This window comes from Beta vulgaris, chromosome 7 (genome assembly GCF_026745355.1).
Source record: "Beta vulgaris subsp. vulgaris cultivar EL10 chromosome 7, EL10.2, whole genome shotgun sequence".
Classification (NCBI taxonomy): Eukaryota; Viridiplantae; Streptophyta; class Magnoliopsida; order Caryophyllales; family Amaranthaceae; genus Beta; species Beta vulgaris.
The window spans coordinates 30,289,167-30,306,952 of record NC_079208.1 but is presented as its reverse complement, the minus strand read 5'-3'; positions in this window follow the sequence as shown (position 1 = coordinate 30,306,952).

Here is a 17,786-nt window from a genome sequence, read left to right as displayed (position 1 = left end):
AATCCTAACCCTAACACTAACCCGAACCCCATCATCATTCATTAAACATCTTGATCAACCAACAATGGCAACCACCTCTAGCGATGAAATCAAACGCGTAAACCCTAGAATCCGACTTATATTTCGCATTCCAACTCCGATCAGAAGAAGCCTTCACCGCTTCTCTCTCTCTCCTCCCCACCCCATCTTCTCTTTCTTCTTGTCATCAAGCAACCACCTCAATTAGAAATGGGGACGAATTCAATGAAATTTCGTTGATTTGCAGAGTAAAGAGCTTGAAAAGCTCGAGTAAGCGCAGAAAAAACGAGAATTCAGTGAAATTGAGGCCAAGAAATTAAGTGATAATCTCAATCATCGAATTCACGACCAGAAACTTGCCGGAAGATGATTGGGATGGTTTTGGCGATGATTTCAAGAGGTTGTTTCAGCTAAGGGGGAAGGGGTAGGGGTTGGCAGGCGTATGGGGGAGGGGTTGGGGGCTGGCAACGGGGAAAGGGAGGGGGAGGGTGGGGGCCGCAGTGGTGGAGGGAAGGGGAGGGGAGGGGGAAGGGGTGGGGGCTACAGTGGTGGAGGGGGATGGGGGACGGTGGGGGGGGGGGTTATGGTGATTAGGGTTATTGTTTAGAGTTAGGGCCTGTTCTCCCCAGGTTATTTTCAGTTCAGTTCAGTTCAGCTTTATTCTTTTATAACCATTTTGTTAAATATTATTATCATGTTGGTATAATTTATTTTACTGATTACTCTTATTACTCTTATTATTATTATTATTATTATTATTATTATTATTATTATTATTATTATTATTATTATTATTATTATTATTATTTTTATATATATATTATTATTTTATTATTATTATTATTATTATTATCATTATTATTATTATTTTCATTATTATTGTTATTATTATTATTATGATTATTATTATTTAAATATATATCATTACTATTAAGTATTATTATTATTATTTATAGTTTTACTCATTATTATTACTACTATTATTAGGAGGAGCATGGTTCAGGTCAAAGCACAAATAAACCCACTTTTTTTAGCCCATAAACCAATCAAATCGCGTCAAGACGGTTTACGATGTAATTTTCGCGGTCCAACCCAATCATTATTTTTATTGCTAAATATTTTTATATTATTAAATCTAATTATTAAAATAGTAATATTAATTTACTTCTTAGATATTATTGTTATTATATATCATCATCAAGTATTAATATATTAATACAAATAATATAAAATAATTATTATTAATTATCATTATTATCATTAATTATTATTATTAATTTATGATTATTAATATTATCTATATATAACTATCATTTAAAAATATCCAAAATACTATTATTATTCATTATTATTACTTATCATTATAATTATTATTTAATATTCATATTATTACTGTTTAAAATATTATTTATATATTTATTACATTCAATTTAATTCAATTTAATTTAATTCAATTCAGTTCAGTTCAATTCAGTTCATTTCAGCTCCAATAAGTTCAGTTCAGTTCAGCTCCAATAAGTTCAGTTCAGTTCAGCTGTTTTACGCCGAAGAGAACATGCCCTTAGGTGGTTATGGTTAGGCTTAGGGTTATTGTTTAGGATTAGGGTTAGGGCTTAATTGTGGCAAAATTGTAAATAAGACAAACAATGAGTTAACGACTATTAGGAAAAGGGCATTTAGTGAACGTTTTCGAAAATTCAAGGGTATATGGTGAATATATGAAATATTAAGGGTATATAGTGAATTTTCCGATTTGTCGGGAGTATTTGGTGAAAATACCGTTAAAACAAAGTAAAAAACTGACCACCATATCGAAAGGACAAACAACTATCCCTCCACTTATCCAACAAAAGTAAAACTGAGATATGGAGATTTAGGGTCCAACTTTGCGTAAAACACCAAACTAACTAAAAACAAAAATAACCTAAACTAGATTACTACAATAGGGAGATAAAAGAGAGGAACATGCGGTCAACTTATAGTCACCACTCATGAAGGGGACCGAACATCTTGAAAACCCAGAGTTTGGCTATGGTGATAGTTGAATCACACAAACTTGACTACACCAATACAAAACAACTACCTTAACCCGATCTTTACCTTTACCATCAATGTCGGCGTAGTTTGAAACCATAAGATGGCGACGACAGAGTTACCTTCGATTAGGTAGTCCAAAACCCGTATAAATTCGAATTTAAAAACTTTTATTGAGCACATCTTTCCTTAAAGAGAAACTTTAACCCTAACTTTACCTAATAACGGCGAGATTATTGGTGGCGGCGTCTATTGCTTGAAGTAATTCAAAGTAATCGTTACTGTTTTTTAAATTAAGTGCATAATAATTGGTGGATAGTCTAATGGTTCACCTTCTTAGTCTCTTCATGAGTTTAAGTCTTTTGGTTTTCTTATAGTTACGTGTAATGTTGCTATATATACCTTATGTAAGTTTGAGAAATAAAAGTGTGAGAAAATATTTTCCCTCCACCTTTCCATATAATACAGTAGAGTATTATTCTGTTTCCCAACATTTATGGTATCAAAGCAGAATACTCCAGGTTACAGTCCACCTAAACACTATCAAACACAAAAACTCACAAAATTTGAGTGAAGATTATGGCAAGCAATGGCACGCAGTCTTCATCTCAGCCCTTAATTCCAATCTTTAAGGGGGAAAAGTACCATTTATGGAGTCTTAAAATGAAGACAATGTTCAAGTCCCAAGAGTTGTGGGATTTGGTGGAGACTGGCTATACAAAATCGACTCCGGCACCCGTAGTGCCTGATCAACCGTTAAGGGAGAATCGCAAGAAAGATGCAAAGGCGTTATTTCTCATTCAGTCGGCATTAGATGATATATTTTTCCCAGAATTTCAGCAGCTTCTACTGCACATGAAGCTTGGGAGATACTCAAGCAAGAGTATTTGGGTGACCAGAAGGTTATAAAGGTACGATTACAAACTCTTCGTCGAAGTTTTTCTGAATTAACTATGAGAGAAAAAGAATCTGTGCAAGCTTATCTATCAAGAGTCACTGAAATTGTTAGTCAGATGAAGTTATATGGTGAAAGAATTAGTAATGAGGATGTGGTGAGTAAAGTATTGAGAAGTTTGAACAAAGATTGGGATCATGTGGTGCCTGCAATTATGGAGTCAAAGGAGCTTTCTAATTACACCTTTGAAGATTTGATGGGAACTCTGTTGGCTCATGAAAGTTGGGTAAAAAATGGTGATGTTAAAGTTGAAGAGAAGGCCTTCCAAGTGAAAGAGTCTTCTACTAGAGGAAGAAATGAAAATTTTGGTGGTCATGGCAGAGATGGTAGATTTAGTTATCGAGGTCGAGGTCGAGGTCGAGGCCGTGATAATGGTAGAAGCAGAGGTAGATTTGGTGAAATTGGCAGAGGGCGAGGCTATTTTGGCGATGTGTATCGATCTGGTGAGTCAAGCCAGAATAAAAGTGCAATTCAGTGTCACTTTTGTAAGAAATATGGACACAAGGAGGCTCAATGTTGGAGCAATCAAGGTGGGGAACAGAGAGTTGCAAATTTCACACAAAGTGGAGGAAAAAATCAAGTTGTTCATTGCACGTACTAATACCGTTGATATTGCGAACAGTGTATGGTTCATTGATAGTGGATGTTTTAACCATATGTCTAGTTCAAAGTCTTTGTTTAGAGATCTTGATGAATCGAAAAAAAGTGAGGTTCGACTTGGTGATAACAAGAAGGTACAAGTGACAAGAAAAGGTACGATTGCCATTAAAACTATTCAAGGTGATGTAAAAATTCTTCATAATGTGCAATATGTGCCTGATTTAGCTCATAACTTACTGAGTGTTGGACAGTTGATGAAAAGTGGATACTTAATTGTTTGAAAATGATTCTTGTGTTATTTGTGACAAGAAAACTGGTGACACAATTGCTAATATCAAAGTGACCCATAACAACATGTTTCCTCTAGATATTTCAAATGATATGAGTAGTGCCTTAGTTGTTCAAAGAGATAGTGCAGCTAAACTATGGCACTTGAGTTATGGGCACTTGAATGTGAAAAGCTTGGGAGTCTTGAAACGATATGAGATGGTAGTTGGGTTGCCTAAAATGGGTGAACATGCTTTTTGTGAAGGGTGTGCCTATGGGAAGCAATGTAGGCAACCCTTTCCTATTGGGAAGTTATGGAGGGCTTCTAATTTCCTTGATCTAGTTCATGCTGATTTGTGCATCCAATGAGAACGGAATCAATTGGAGGAAGTCGTTATTTTTTGTTGTTCACAAATGATTATACTCGCATGAGTTGGGTTTACTTCTTGAAGTTGACATCTGAAGCCTTTGACAATTTCAAGAAATTCAAGGCTTTAGCGGAGAACCAAAGTGGCAGGCACATAAAGACATTGCGTACTGATCGTGGAGGTGAATTTTTAAGTGTTAAGTTCACTATTTTTTGTGATGAATATGGCATACGAAGGGAACTTACAGCACCGTACACGCCTCAACAAAATGGCGTGGCAGAACGAAAAAACAGAACCTTGGTGGAGATGGCTAGAAGCATGCTGAAAGCAAAGGAGTTACCTGATGAGTTTTGGGGACAAGCTTTAGCTACTGCTGTCTACTTGCTGAACATCTCTTTAATAAGAGCTGTGATGAATAGAACACCATTTAATGTCGTGGTAAGAAACCGCATGTAAGACACTTGAGAATATTTGGGTGTATAGCTTATGCTTTAGTTCCTTCTCATTTGCGTCACAAACTTGATAGTAAGTCAGAGAAATATATCTTTGTTGGTTATTATACTGAGTCTAAAGCATATAAGTTATATAACCCCGTGAGTAGAAAAGTTGTTGTAAGTAGAGATGTTAGGTTCGATGAGGAAGAAAGATGGAGATGGAGCAGTGATAGTGAGCCATCAGTGGCAGCAATTCCAACTTCTGTGCAACCTGATTTAGCACAACCAGAAGCTTCTGAGTCTGGAAGCAGTCACTCATCATCATCAGATTCTATGCCAAGCAGCCCATCTTCCTCGGATAGTGACAATTCATCTCGTTCAAGCTCTTCTCCAGAGTCGACACCAAGGAAGTTTCGCTCAGTAAGAGAATTATATGAGTCGTGTACTTTTGCTTTACTTGTAGCAGATCCCACTTATTAGGAAGATGTAGCAGAAAATCAAGCCTGACAAGAAGCAATGAATGAGGAAATGTCAGCCATACGCTAGAATGAAACTTGGGAGTTGGTTGATATGCCAGAGGATAAGAATGTTATTGGGCTAAAGTGGATGTTCAGAATAAAGTTCAATGCAGATGGAAGTATTGAAAAGCATAAGGCTCGGCTTGTAGCTAAAGGATACTCACAGCAACAAGGCATTGATTATGAGGAGACTTTCTCTCTTGTTGCTCGATTCGAAACTGTAAGAGTTTTTCTTGCCTTTGCAGCTCAAATGAACTTGCCTGTATATCAATTTGATGTAAAGTCGACCTTTTTGAATTATGAACTAAAAGAGGAGGTTTATGTTTCACAAACTCAAGGCTTTGTTGTTAGTGGCAATGAAAATAAAATGTACAGGATAAGGAAGGCACTTTATGGGCTAAAGGAAGCCCACGGGCTTGGTATAGTAAAATTGATTCTTTCTTACTTGAAAACAAGTTTACAAGAAGTGATAATGAGCCCACTCTTTATAAGAGGCAGCAAGGAAATGAAGATTTTCTGTTAGTGTGTCTCTATGTGGACGACATGATCTATATGGGTTCTTCACAATCTCTTGTTGATGACTTTAAGTCAAGTATGATGAAGAATTTTGAGATGACTGATTTGGGTTTGTTGTGATATTTTTTAGGGCTTGAAGTGAAGCAAGGTGAAGACGGTATTTTTGTTCGTCAAGAGAAGTATGCGACAGATTTGCTGAAAAGGTTCAATATGACCAACTGTGAAGTTGCAACAACTCCAATGAACATAATCGAAAAGTTGCAACGGAATGATGGAACGGAGCTAGCTGATGCAAGGTTATTTAGAAGCATAGTTGGTGGTCTGAATTACTTGTCACACACCAGACCAGACATTACATTTTCTGTAAGTGTGGTGTCTAGGTTTTTGCATAACCCAACAAGGCAACACCTTGGCGCTGCAAAAAGAATTCTTCGCTATGTTGCTGGAACTATAAATCTTGGTTTATGGTATGGTAAAGTAGCAAACTTCAAGTTAGTTAGGTTCACTGATAGTGACTAGGCAGGGTGCTTAGATGATCGTAAGAGTACCTCAGGCCATGTTTTTAGCTTTGGGTCTGGAGTAGGAACATGGAGTTCAAAGAAGCAAGAGACAGTGGCATTATCATCTGCAGAAGCAGAATATACAGCAGCTAGTGCAGCAACTCGACAAGCATTATGGCTACGGAAACTTTTGGGTGATTTTAATTATGAGCAAAATTATGCTACAGAGGTGTATTGTGATAATAGGTCTGCTATTGCTATGGCAAAAAATCCTTATTTTCATGGAAGGACGAAGCATGTAGATGTGAAGCATCATTTCATCCGGAAACTTGTAGCTGATAAGAAGATTCTATTGAGGTTCTGTGGTTCAAATAAGCAGACTGCTGATATTTTCACCAAATTGCTTTCTCAAGCCAAACATCTTTTCTTTAGGATGAAGTTGGGAGTTAGTGACTTTGAATCAAGGAGGAGTATTGAGTGAAGTAATTCAAAGTTATTGTTACTGATTTTTATATTAAGTGCATAATAATTGGTGGATAGTCTAATGGTTCACCTTCTTAGTCTCTTCATGAGTTTAAGTCTTTTGGTTTTCTTATAGTTACATGTAATGTTGCTATATATACCTTCTGTAAGTTTGAGAAATAAAAGTGTTAGAAAATCTTTTCCCTCCACCTTTCCATATAATACAGTAGAGTATTATTCTGTTTCCCAACAGCGTCAGGGGTAGCTTGCTCGGGAATTAGAAGGCCGAACTCCTTTGAAAACCCAAATCTGAAGAGTTTACATTGCTCAAAGCATGATCTAGCTTACACTATATTCACTGATAATTGTACCTTTGGAATTAGGTCGTGGAGAAGGTGAATTTAACCTAAGTAGATTTCTCACCTGCGACCTGAGACGAGAGGTGTAACTCAGGTGACCAGCGATAGAGAGGCGCTATTGGGGTTTGTGTTTTAGAGAGATGAAGGAGAGTTCTTCTCAAAAAGGCAGCTTTGTGTTCGGGGATGGAAGTTTAGCTGACATTTTGGTGCATCCTTTTAGCTTCTTCTCCAAGCTTGTAATCTCTTGTAAATATGAGTATAAAGGAATAATGAAAAATCGGAGTTGTTGAAATATAAAGTAAACCGTGTGTTTGTCATACTTTACTTTGAGTGTGTCTCGAGTGATGAGATTAAGGAGAATATTGAGTCTCTTATATTCTAGCCTAAGATATTAACATTGAGATTGTCTTGGGTTATTGGTAAAATTTTTCGTTTTTGGTACATTTGATTGCTTAAGCGTGGGAGTTTTTTCTGTCAATGTAATCCCCCATAATTTTAAAGGATTTTATAAATATATTTTGGTATTTATATTTAAACGTGATCTAGTTTTAAAATGATTTGACTATTTAAAAAGATTGACTATTTTAAAAGTCAAATGAAATTATTTTAATGATTTAAGAAAGTCGAAAGTATTTTAATTAAGCATGCTTTGATAAAAGTTTTAAATACTAATTTATATTGGAAAAGAAGTCTAATGGACTTGAGGAACCTAAAAAATCTTAAAAGAATAAAGGAAAAAGAGTCATATTGATGATTAAAGTTCCAAATTATTTATCATGTTCATCATCAATTTTCATTAAACCTTATCTCTTTTTCCTAAGCCCAAAATGGAAGCCTTTATAAATATCCTAATACCCAATTATTTTACCCCACACAAGATTTATTTTTCTCTCTCCTTCACACGCCATTCCTCTCTCACGGTTTCTCTCTCCTCTTTCCACGTTTTTTTCGTTTCTTCTCTCAAACTTTTCTTCTTGTTCAAGTAACGTTTCTTCTTCAACAAGAAACGTCACAAAGTGTTCGAAACCACCAAGCAACCACCGCCAGGCTGCTGCTGTGTCCTTTCCTTTTTGGCGCCTTCCTTGTTCTCCTCTTTGTTGGTTGTTTTCTTTTCTTCTTCCTCAAGATTCCATTAAAGAATATGTTTTTATGCTTTCTTTTAATGTTAATTATGATTATTGGTTTTAATTTACTGTTTAATAAGTAATCTTGATTCATATATTTTATATTATAAAAATAAAAATTCAGATTTGTTTATTATGATTAGATTGTAGTTTTAATCATTAAAACATGAATTTTTAGGGTTTTAATTACTAGAAAACCATAGTAGCATATTAGATACTATGAGATTGATTTAGATTATGATTTTAAACATGTTTATATATATTTAAAGAAGGTTTATTAATTTTTAAAGTTGCTGGAATTTCAGAAAGGATTTTATTGATGGAGTTTTAAGAATTTTAATTGCTAGTATGGTAGTACTATGCTAGGAATTAAAAGTAATGGATGTTTTGATATTAAAATAAGCTTTTAAATATATCTAAAGGGGATTTTAAATATTTTAGAGTTGCTGTATCTTTATTTAAAAGTATTGATTTTAGTTTATATTGATTTCTAGGCGGAGAATATTTCGTAGGAGACTTTTAAGGAGTTAAAAGTGGCCCGCAGACTAGTTTACACAAGGTACGTACATACCTGTGTGCTATGTGATTAGTATCATGATTTAAGGAGAAAGAATTTTAGTATCATGTATAGCAACTTGTTATGTTCATATATGAATCTGGTATTATTGATTATTACATGTTTTATGCCTGTGTGCAAGCATGTGATTTTGAGATTTATTATGAGTAAAGATTCATGTTTGTATGGAATAATTGATGCAAGCATGTGGAAGGGAATTTTTATTTATTTATTCGCATGAGGAATTAATATTTGTTATAAGGATTGAATCATGTTATTTATATGTTCCCTTATATATTGTTTTCACTATTTTATGAGTACTGTGGGCCTTATTTGGTAAGTTGAAATTATGCCTATGTAAAGGTAAGTTGGATTGTGGGCTTGGTTCAACAAATAAGATGGATTGGATTAAAGAAAAAATAATCTTGGGTTGTAAGTTGTGATCACTTATTAAATCCTAAGATAAAAGAAGTTCATTTGTGATTATTTGATTATTTCCGTGTTGCTTGTCTGTGTGTGTCATAACAAGTAATAAATTGGTAATTAACATAAAGTGTGACGAGAAAAGTTGTAGACTTTAGGCTAGTGCACGTCTAGAGTTGGACATTGGGAGTTGGGGTTATGGTGAGCGTGCCATAGCTCTTCTAAGAATGGATTGATCACCATCCCTCTTTTGTTTCAAAGGTTCCTCGATATCGCAGGTCATTCTGGAATACGGAGTCGCGCCCGTATTTCGTCTTCTTAGTGAAGGCATTGTTGGTAGGACAGTTCGGTCCAATAACTATTTCATTTAAATAATAAAATGATGTTTAGAGTTTAGTTCAGTAAAAGTTGTCGGTAGAATGGTATATGATTATATTATTATTTATCCATGCACGTTATTATTAGTATCATATTATGAATGCTTATGTTTTAGTATGTAGTACTCAGCTTTGCTGATTACGTGTTTTGTTTGTGTGTGTGATCATGGCTTTGCCTTATTGATCCTGTGATGATCCATTTTGGCGAGCTGATTCAGTAAAGTATTGACATTACAGGTTCGCAGATGTGCATCATTGGGAATCTGGAGTGGAGAGAATGTGTAACTAGTATATTTTACTTTATGCAGTTATAAGAACATATTTTATTAAGTTTGTTTGAGTAGACTCATTTAGATTGTTTGTGTTGACCTTTGAGTTTTGAAGATGACTTAACCACAAAAGACATAGTGTATTTTATTTATGTTATTGCTAGGTAATTCACTCTCGAGCAAAGAGAATACTTGATTGAAGATTAAAACGGAGAATTAATCAAAGGTCGAAGTAAAGATGGTCGAATGATGAAGTATCAAGCATGGAATGAAGATTAGAATACATTAGGGTGTATTTATTATCTTCATGTTAAGGTTGAGTGAAAGATCAATTAAGTTCGCGGTGAATTCTCAAAGGAACTTGGTTCTATTCCCATGACAGGAACAAATTTGGCACTGTTAGGAACAAGGTTAGGGAACAAGAATTAAAACTGGTTTAGGAACACCTAAATGACTCAAAAGTAGTGCGTCTAACTCTAGGTGTGCGCCAATATGTTAGTTAGAGTTTTTAGGGTTGTTTTACTTAAGATCCACTATTTTAGGGAATTTGGTTTTAGTTTGTTAGGAGAAGTTTTAAAATGTTTTTTGGATTTTATTTAGAAAAATATCTAACCGTTATCTTTTGTATTTCATTTAAAAGATTTTGTTTTCAAAATAAAATATCTTTCCGGTTTTTTTAAAAAAGATTTTCGTTTGAAATATAAAACTGATTTTCGTTTTTGAACAAGTTATTTTTAAAAGATATCTTCCTAAAATCTAGCTAAAGAAACTATTTTATTTACTCCCTAAAAATAAGATTACACGCCTAAAGCTACTGCTACACGTTTTTGTAGTTAGTGGATTTAGTGGCTTGGTTAATTATCTCCCAAGTATTAATTTATTTAAATAAGTTTAATTATTCCTCAAGTTTATAAAACCACGTAATATGAACTGCTTCTCTTATTTAGTTAAGTAGTGGATTAGTGGGTTAATTACTTATCAAGGAATATTAAATTTAAATTGTTTAATTAATTAAAGTCATGGAGATCATGGGATATATAGTGGATTAATTAGTGGATAAAAGTGTCTTGTCTTAATTGTCTATAAATAGGCGCCTAAAACCTTAGAACAATTTGTGTCTGACTTAGCTAATTTATCTTAGTTTCTAAAAGAGTCAGTGCTTTCCTAAGAGAATTCATACTTACATTCGAGTTTATTACTCTTCCATTGTTTTAAAAGTGTATTTTTGAGAAAAGGGTTTGAGTGAACTCTTGTAAGTGTGAGAAGCTTTGAGTGAAGCAAGAGAAAGAGAAAGAGAAAGAACTTCAGTGAAGTTTGAGAGAAAGCAGTTGTGGGAACTGTCGTTGGGAACTTGAGTTGAGTGACTTAAGTTGAGAATCGAGAGAAAATAATAGGTTGTAATCAGAGTTGTTTTGGCCTATTATAGTGGAAAGTTGTTTAAAATCCCTTGTGGTCGAGGTTGTTTTTCCTACTAGGCCTAGGAAGTTTTTCCTCGCTAAATCTCTCGTGTTCCCAAAGTTTACTTTTAATTCCGCAAAAAGTATAGCTTATTCTCTCACTATAATTCACCCCCCTCTTATAGTGCTCATATTATACAACAATTGGTATCAGAGCGGGAACTCTAAAATCAGGAAACCCTGTTGAGTTCGAGATCTTGAAAATATGAATACTGAGAGAAACTGGAAGAAGGGTACTCTACGCAGAGGCCACCAATGTTCAATGGTAAGTTCTACACTTACTGGAAGAACAGAATGGAGATCTTTATCAAAGCCGACAATTACCAGGTATGGAGAGTCATAGAGGTAGGTGATTTTGAAGTCACTACCACTAATGACAAGAATGAGGTAATTCCTAAATCTATTCTGATTTTGATAAAGGAGATTTCGAAAACATGGAAATTAATGCTCTTTATAAAACTACATTGTGGTCTTGGACTCATGAACACAATCGTGTCATGGGATGCAAAACCGCAAAACAAATTTGGGATCTTCTTGAAGTCACTCATGAAGGTACGAGTGAAGTTAAGAGATCAAAAATAGATCTTTTGATGAACCAATATGAACTTTTTCAATGAAATCAAAAGATCTATCCAAGACATGTTTACACGCTTTACTAATATTATTAATGAGCTAACATCTCTTGGAAAAGTGATTACTCTGAGGAACAGGTACGAAAGGTCCTAAGGAGCCTTCCTAGGGATCGATGGATGGCTAAGGTAACTGCCTTACAGAAACTAAGGACTTTACTAAGTTCAATCTGGAACAACTTGCTGGTTCCCTTATGACTCAGAGTTGCAATTGGACAATGAGAATGGAGAATGTCCAAGCAAAAATCATTGCCTTAAAAGCTGATGAAAGTGAAGACTCGGCAACTGGCGAAGAAGAATCCGCCCTCATGGTCCGAAAATTCAAAAGAATGTTTAGGAACATGAAGAATGGAGACTAAAAAGGTAAGAATAAGAAATATTCTAACAAACTTGTTTGTCATAAGTGTGGCAGTTCGACACTTCATCAAGGATGTCCCCAATGGGAAAAGAAAAGGCAAAGGAAGGGAACGAAGCAAAGATAGGAACAAGGAATACAAAAGTTCTTATACTCGATCTGACATGAAAAAAGCTATGGTTGCTGCATGGGGAGACTCTGACTCTGAAGAAGAAGATGATCCTCAACCAAATGAGGAGACTGCAAACTTCTGTCTTATGGCTCTTGACAATTCCGAATCTGATGAAGAGATTGAATCTCTTGAGGCAAGTCTAGACCACTCAAAACTCGTCTTAATTCTTTAAGTAAAGAAAAGTTATTTGAGTTTATTGTTGATGCCATAAATGATTGTAAAGATGAGTCCATTAAACTAAAACAATGTCAACATGCTTTAATTGTTGCGAAGGAACATATACCTCTTGGCTTAAAAGGTTCGAATTGATATTGAGAAAAGATTTTTCGAGTTGTTTGACAAAAATCTTAAATTAAAAGAGGATTTCGAAAATCTTAAAATGAGAACTACTTATTAATCCTAGAGTTATCACAATTAAAGGAGTTTGTTCCTGAAGTGAATTCCTTTGACATTAAGTAAGTTCCCTTGAAAAGTTTCAAATTTGAAAAATCATGTTTCGTTTTTGGAAAAAGAAAACAAGAACTTGAAGGGGAATTCACTAATAGAAGAGAAGAAAATGCTACCATACCAAACTGGATTAAGAATCTAAACAAACAACCGAAGGTCTTGGTTTTACACAAAAAGAAATTTGAAAAACCTGAAAAGAGAGTTGATTTACCAAGTGATAAAGTTTGTATGTTTTGTGGGAACACTGGTCATTATAGGAACTCTTGTCCTATACGACTTGGTCGCATTAACGAAAACTTGGAAACAAGTAAAGTAACTTGGAAAAAGAAATCTATTGTTCCTAAAGGAAAGGAACTCGAGAAAAATTGGGTTCCTAACTCTAACAATTAGTTTTCGTTAGTACCTAGACAGTGAGGGGGAACAACACATGGTACCTAGACAGTGGTTGTTCTAAACATATGACTGGAGATAAATCAAGATTTCTCTCACTCTCAGCCTATGATGGTTGCTCTAAGTCATCGTCACATTCCATAGATAACGTTTTTCTGGTTGATGGTTTGAAACATAATTTGTTGAGTATTTTCCAATTCTGTGATAAAGGGAACAATGTGAAGTTTAATAGTGAAAAATGTCTAATTATCAACAAAAGCACAAAGGATGTTATTTTGAAAGGAACAAGAAAAGGGAACATGTATGTTGTGGATCTCAACCTTGTTCCCAAAAACAAATTTACATGCCTTAGTGTTATTGATGAAGATTCTCTTTTATGGCATATGCGTCTAGGTCATGCTAGTTTTTCTTTGCTTGACAAACTTCGTTCTAAAGAACTAGTTTTAGGTTTTCCTTCAATTAAGTTTCATTTAGATCATGTTTGTGATGCGTGCGCTAAAGGTAAGCATGTTAGATACTCTTTCAAGTCCAAGAATGTGGTAAGTACCACAAGACCATTAGAGTTAATTCATATGGATTTGTGTGGACCAATGAGGATTCAAAGTAGGAGTGGTAAGAAATATGTGTTGGTTATTGTAGATGACTTCTCTAGATTTACATGGGTTATTTTTCTTTCTAGCAAGGACGAGACTTATGATGAGTTCCTTGTCTTTGCAAAGAAAGTTCAAAATTTGAGTGGTCAAAATTGCTACACCTTAAATCCGACCATGGCAAAGAATTTGAAAACTTTAAGTTTGATGACATTAGTAGAGATAATGGCTTAGATCATAATTTCTCTCCCCCTAGAACACCTCAATAAAATGGTGTTGTTGAAAGGAAGAATAGAACATTAAAGGAAATGGCTAAGACTATGTTGATAGCTAGTGGTCTTCCTATGAATTTTTGGGCCAAAGTTGTGAATACTGCTTGTCATATTACAAATCGTGCCATGGTGAGACCTTTATTAAGTAAAACTCCTTATGAGCTGTACTTTGGTAAAAATCCCAATATTACATATTTCAGAACATTTGGATGTAAATGTTTTGTTCATAATAATGGGAAACAAAATCTTGGAAAATTTGATGCTAGAAGTGATGAAGCTGTATTTTTAGGATACTCTTCTAGTAGCAAAGCTTATAGAGTTTATAATAAAAGGTATATGTGTGTAGAAGAAAGTGTGCATGTTATTTTTGATGAAACTGATAAACTTGCTACAAGCACACATGTTGTTGACGACTTCAAGATAGGTTTGGTAAGAGATCAAAGTCTTATTGATGAGACTTTGGAAGAAAAAGAAGTCATGGGAACAAAGCCTAAGGAACAACATCTTGTTCCTGTTCCCAATAGAAGAAGAACTAGGTGAGCATACACAAGTGAATGAATCCACTATTGTTGAACCTGGTTCCCAAGAACAGGGAAGTGAAGATAATCAAAGAAATCAAATTTCCATCCAGGATTTCCAACCAAAGCCTTGGAAAACTCATCGTTCCCATCCAGTGGAACTCATAATCAGTGATATAAACAAGGGAACTCAAACGAGATCTCAAATTAGAAATTTTTGTGCTTTTCATGCTTTTATTTCTATGATGGAACCCAGGAACCATGAAGAAGCTCTCACTGATGCTGACTGGATTGTAGCTATGCAAGATGAACTTCATCAATTTGAAAGAAACAAAGTTTGGTACCTCGAACCTAAACCTAAACACAATAAGGTTATTGGTTTGAAATGGGTGTTTAGAAACAAGTTGGATGAGTTCGGAACCATAATAAGGAACAAGGCTCGGTTAGTTATAAAAGGATACAATCAACAAGAAGGTATATATTATGAAGAAACTTTTGCACCTGTTGCAAGATTGGAAGCAATTAGAATTTTTGTTGCTTTTGCTGCTTTCATGTGTTTTAAATTGTATCAAATAGATGTGAAATGTGCTTTTTAAAATGGTTATCTAAATGAAGAGGTTTTTGTGGAACAACCTCCAGGTTTTGAAAATAAAGAATTTCCTAATCATGTCTTCAAGCTTGACAAGACTCTTTATAGGTTAAAGCAAGCTCCAAGAGCATGGTATGAAAGACTTTCTAAGTTCCTTCTTGAAAATGAGTTTAAAAGAGGAAAATTGGATCGAACCTTGTTTTTAAAATCAAAAGGAAAACATTTATTAGTAGTTCAAATATATGTTGATGATATTATATTTGGTGCCACGAATGAATCTTTGTGCAAGGACTTTGCTAATCTCATGAGTAAATAATTCGAAATGAGCATGATGGGTGAACTTAACTTCTTCTTGGGGTTGCAAATCAAGCAAATAGATGAAGGAATCTACATCCATCAACAAAAGTACATAAAGGAACTGCTGAAAAAAGTATGGTTTGGAGACATCCAAAGTGAATCATACACCTATGGGCACTTCAACCAGATTGGATGAAGATACTATAGGAACAAGTGTGGACAAAACCAAGTATCGAGGTATGATTGACTCACTATTATATCTAACTGCAAGTCGTCCTGATATTGCTTTTAGTGTAGGGCTATGTGCAAGGTTTCAAGCCAATCCAAAGGAATCTCATCTCACAAGCCCTTAGGACTGTTTTAACCGCAACCCTTCCTTATTTTTCCACTAGTGTTTTATCTTAATTAGGATTAGATAAGTGACCACACAACTTATAATCCAAGATTAATTCCTTTTTATTCCAACCTTTCTTATTTATTGAACCTAGTCAATAACCAACTTACCTTTCAAAGGCATAATTTATCAACTTACCAAATAAGACACACAATTCTCATAAAGTAGTGAAACTAATAATATAAGGGAATGCATGATTCAACTCAATAATTATATTAATTCCCCCATGTGAATTAATAAATAAAGTTCCCAACCAACATGCTTGCATCAATATTCCATACAAACATGATGATCAACTCATAATCAACATGTTTGCACACAGGCATAAAACATGTAAAATCCAATCATAATAGAAATTACATATGAACTTACAAAGTTCCTATACATGATACCACAACTTTTCCTTACTAAAATCATGATACTACATCACATAACACATAGGCATGTACGTACCTTGTGTAAACAAATTGGTAGGCCACCTTTAATCACCTCAAAAATCGTCTACTGAATAATCTCCGCCTAAAACATCCAATATAATTCAAAGTCAATACTCCAAATAAATTCCAGCTACTTTAAAATATTTTAAATCCTCTTAAAAATATTTAAAAGTTGTTTTTACCATTAAAACTTCAATTACATATTTTACCTAGCATAGTACTACTATACTAGTCATTAAAATCTATAAAACTCCATTGTTAACACCCTTTCTAAAATTCCAGAAACTTATAAAATATTAAAACTCTCTTTAAAGATACTTAACCATGCTTAAGTTCATAAGTTAAATCAGTTTCATAGTTTATAACATGCAACTATGATTTTCCAATATTTAAAACCCTAAAAATTCATGCTTTGATAATTAAAACTCGATCTAAATATAATAATCAAATCTAATTTTTTTTTTTAATACATAATTTATATAATCCAAGATTAATCGTTAAAACAACAAATTAAAGTTATTAATCATAATTAGTACTAAAACAAAACATAAAAACGTGATCTTTAATCAAAACTTGAGGAGGAAGAAAAGAATTAGACCAACGAATCAAAGGAACAAAGGAGACAAGGGCACCGACAATGGACAGCAGCACTGGCGGTAGTAAGTAGGCGGCGACAAGGGAGGTCTTTTGGTGTTTGTGACGTTTCTTGGAAAAGAAGAAAGAGTTACTTGAAGAAGAAAAAAGAAAATTAGGAGAAAAAGAAAAGCAACATGAAGAGAAAAGAGAGAATATGTGGGACGACACTTGGGATTTGTGAGGAGGAGAGAGAAAATTGGTGTGGTAAAATAATTGGGTTTAAGATATTTATAAGTAGGCTTTTCCTTTTAGGCTTAGGAAAAGGTAATTGGGTTTCAATAAAGTTTAAAACTCCTAACATCAATAGAGATCCTTTTCCTAATCCACTTAGATTTTGGGTTCCTCAAGCCCATTTAAACTGCTTTTCCAAATCCAATTAGTATTTTAAATATTTTTCAAAGCATGCCTAAAAAAAATATTTTAACTTTCTTAAATCCTTAAAATACTTCCTTTCACATTCAAAATAGTCAACCTTCTTTAAATAAATAAATCCTTTCAACTAAATTATGTTCATATAAATATATATAATTCTAAAATATATTTATAAAATTCATAAAATTACGGGGGATTAAACTATGAATTGAGTTAATTAGAGCTATCATGTAAGATTGATGATGTGAATTAGATTTGCGGCATGGTTTGTATATATGGGTTATAGTAGTTTAGGGAAGAGCTTGAAAAGTAAGAGTGATTCAATTTATTTATCTAAATTGTTATGATGATGGCTAATGATTGTACTTATTGTTTTGAGGTCGTTGTTGGAGTATGGCTATGGAGATAATTTGCGAAGTTTGAGCTATAGTTGGTGAGCAAATGTCGAAAT